This window comes from Alosa sapidissima, chromosome 16 (assembly GCF_018492685.1).
Source record: "Alosa sapidissima isolate fAloSap1 chromosome 16, fAloSap1.pri, whole genome shotgun sequence".
Classification (NCBI taxonomy): Eukaryota; Metazoa; Chordata; class Actinopteri; order Clupeiformes; family Clupeidae; genus Alosa; species Alosa sapidissima.
Window position 1 is genome coordinate 2,220,064 of NC_055972.1, and position 3,877 is coordinate 2,223,940.

General features: G+C 41.9%; 1 long non-coding RNA gene across 1 annotated transcript; it reads right to left on the reverse strand.

Moving 5' to 3' along the window:
- Positions 1-1,742: 1,742 nt before the first annotated feature.
- LOC121685780 lies at positions 1,743-2,448 on the reverse strand. Its single transcript, XR_006023442.1, has 2 exons — positions 2,200-2,448; positions 1,743-2,158 (listed from the first exon to the last, which is right to left on the reverse strand). It is a non-coding gene; the product is annotated as an uncharacterized LOC121685780 (long non-coding RNA).
- Between the last annotated feature and the right edge of the window lie 1,429 nt (positions 2,449-3,877).

The window sequence follows — 3,877 nt, forward strand, 5'->3', positions numbered from 1 at the left end:
GCATTATTAGGGCAACGATAGGAAAGCATGCGCATTATTAGGGCAACGATAGGAAAGCATTATTAGGGCAACGATAGGAAAGCATGCGCATTATTAGGGCAACGATAGGAAAGCATTATTAGGGCAACGATAGGAAAGCATGCGCATTATTAGGGCAACGATAGGAAAGCATGCGCATTATTAGGGCAACGATAGGAAAGCATTATTAGGGCAACGATAGGAAAGCATGCGCATTATTAGGGCAACGATAGGAAAGCATTATTAGGGCAACGATAGGAAAGCATGCGCATTATTAGGGCAACGATAGGAAAGCATTATTAGGGCAACGATAGGAAAGCATTATTAGGGCAACGATAGGAAAGCATTATTAGGGCAACGACAGGAAAGCATGTGCATTATTAGGGCAACGATAGGAAAGCATGTGCATTATTAGGGCAACGATAGGAAAGCATGCGCATTATTAGGGCAACGATAGGAAAGCATTATTAGGGCAACGATAGGAAAGCATGCGCATTATTAGGGCAACGATAGGAAAGCATGCGCATTATTAGGGCAACGATACACAGGAAACAAGCGCTACTGTTGCAGACATGGAGGTCATAGCATGGTCAGATCACCTGGCTGTGTCTGAAAGCTGTGTGAAAAAAAGGTAATAAAACTGCCAATTAGACATAAGCATGTGGTAACATGGCATATATAGATATGGGTGTAGACATAAGCATGTGGCATATATAGATATGGGTGTAGACATAAGCATGTGGCATATATAGATATGGGTGTAGACATAAGCATGTGGTAACATGGCATATATAGATATGGGTGTAGACATAAGCATGTGGCATCTATAGATATGGGTGTAGACCTACATAGGGAGACAGAATAGGGATTTTCCCCATGTGAATTTGAATATTTGATCATTTTCTTTTACTTTATCTTATAACCTGCCTGTAATTCACTTTTATTTCTTATTTTTCATTTTTCTCAATCACATATGGTGTTTTGTATCTTATATTTTTGTATTATTTTTTATTCTTGTAAAAAAAACTACTTCCACTAAGGAAGTGTTAAAAGGGTTTTTCTTGTCTGGTCGTTCGATAAAGAGGACGTTTTTCCCTCCCGAATTGGATAACTTAACCCAACTCCCTCCTTTGGCTGCAAAATCAAAGTAGTATATGGTATAGTACAGTGTATACAGTATGTAGGAAATAAACGTTTTATTATTCCAACTGGTAAATTAGTAGTAGTGAATAACATCCGAATGTTTCTAGGCTAGCCGGTAAGAGTTTTATTATTCTAAAACATTTTGGTGAATAATAACGAGGAAGCATCACAACACAAACGAAATTCTTCTCATTTAACATTTAATTCCTCTATTGTGTCACTATAACATCTGCCTTCTCCTCTCCTCTCTCTTCTCTTCTCTCCTCTCTTCTCTCCTCTCTCCTCTTCTCCTCTCTCTTCTCTTCTGTTTTCTTCTTTTCTCCTCTCCTCTCAGCTCATGGCATCTTTTCTCCTCTATTGTGTTACTATAACCATCTGTCTCTCCCCATGATGTGTAATGAGCGTAGACGACCCCACACCATAGAACATTATTGCTATCCTGGCCTCTACTGGCTATAGTGCCAGGGTAAAAATAGCACAAAGGTTAGTTGATAAATAAAACATTGAGTTCATGACTTCTGACAAAACTCACTGTGAATAAACTGTGTTGAGAACAAAGTCCAATCTTTAAACAGGCGGAGTTTGGTGCAAAATTGTTTTATTGTTGCCAGTAAAACACCAACAGCATGAACCAGAATGTATCTTGGGGTCGCATAGCTCGCTTCCAACCTTATCACCCAATTTTATGGGCGTTATCAGTGGTTATCACCCGATTGTATGGGCGTAATCAGTGGTTATCAGCCTCTTAGATACAGCAGAGGCCTGCGGAACCTTCTAGAAGGATCAGATGGTCATTATCAACTATTCACATGAGTGATCACAATCACCCTGTGGCACTTCCACCAGACCACCAAGTGCTTTGAGCGGTTGGTCCAGCAGCACATCCCAGCCTCTCTTTGACCCCTACCAGTCTACCTACAGATATACTGTCATTAGAACCTCTCAAATGACTCCACCTACAGATATACTGTCATTAGAACCTCTCAAATGACTTCACCTACAGATATACTGTCATTAGAACCTCTCAAATGACTCCACCTACAGGTGTTGCCTTACTAACTCTTACGAAAAGCCTTTCTGGGCTTCCAGATACCCATGTCCAAAAAGGGTCTCCCTGTTCCTGACGCTTTGATTAGCGGCATCATCTTTTAGATGGTCAGCACGCGCCTCCCCTTTATGAGTGATGGTCTCACATTTAAAGGTGCACTATGTCTCAGTGTCTATTTGTCTGAGTGAGAGTCTGTTGGAATGTTTGTCTGAGTGTCTGTCTGTCTGTCGGTCTGAGTGTCACATTTCACATTTCTGAGCCTTACGGATTTTGCTGCACAAACACATTTAGGTGGAGAAAAAAAAAAGAACAAAAACAAACGGATTCCCGCAGTTTCACAGTTTGGACCCTTAAATATAAATATATAACATATTGCAACTCTGGGGGGGGGGGACAGTTTCAAAATACATGAAACTGCCAAGTCTACCTTTAATATCTTTGCTTGTGAGAAATGGGCTGAGGAGGTTCCCCAGCACACTAGCTCTTTGTCTGGAGCTGGTTTATGCTGACATGGTTACTTTCCAGGTGCAGGTGCAGGGCTTCACACACAAGTTTGGGAGTGTAAAAGAAGAACTCCATTATGGAATGTAAGAAGAACTCCCCTCCATTATGGAATGTAAGAAGAACTCCATTATAGGATGTAAGAAGAATTCCATTATGTTTATGTTATGATGTCTGAATAAACACACACACACATATCATAAATATCATAAACTCATAAATATGAGACTTGACAGGCTGATGAATTGTATTTAGTTTGAAGCAAAATATACATGCACTGAGAATTGCATGTACTGTATATGACAAGTTTCATTGAAAGCTGCAAACAATGTAACCAACTCAACCATTATTCATACTCATCATTTATTAACTGGCCTGCTGTAATCGAGGAGTCTGTGTAACATTACGAGACACAAAGTGAACATTCTGCACACAAAAACACATTACGAGACACAAACACACATTCTTGGGCCTCTTGAGTGAGATAAGCTCAAGGTCTCCCGCCCGGCTACATTTGAGTGGTGCCAGCAGGCGAGACAGGATGCGCCGGTAGGGAGGACATCTACTGCCTCAGATTAGAGCTCTCAGCTGACCAGATAAGGACGTCCTGCTCTCAACAGTGACGATTGTGCCCAACATGTTCGAGGAGTCTGAGTCAGCACACTCTGACACTGAGGCCCATGGGACTAAAAATTACTATTAAATTACCAGCCTGCCCCCCCCCCCCCCCCATTATTAAACTATCAGCATGCCCTCCCCATTATTAAACTATCAGCCTTACCCCCCTCATCAGCCCCCTTATTAAACTGTCAGCCCCCCCCCCCCCCCTACTACTAAACTATCAGCCTGCCCCCCCACCCCAGTACTAAATTACCAGCCTGCCCCCCCCACCCCCATTATTATACTATCAGCATCAGCCCCCTCATTCATTCATTCCCTCACTCTCTGCCTCCAGCTGATGTATGGCCTATGAGTAGCCTATTAAATATCAGGCTACATGCCCTGAGCTCAGAATGACCCAGTGTTTATCTTACGAGGAAAAAGTCTGTTCAAGTTGATCATCAATCTCTCCTTTTGTATCCAATGACAGCATTCGGTTAAAAAGCTTGTAGGGAATTTCCCCTTGCAAGATGTCGGTGACCAGAAAAAGAGTAAGATACTGCATTG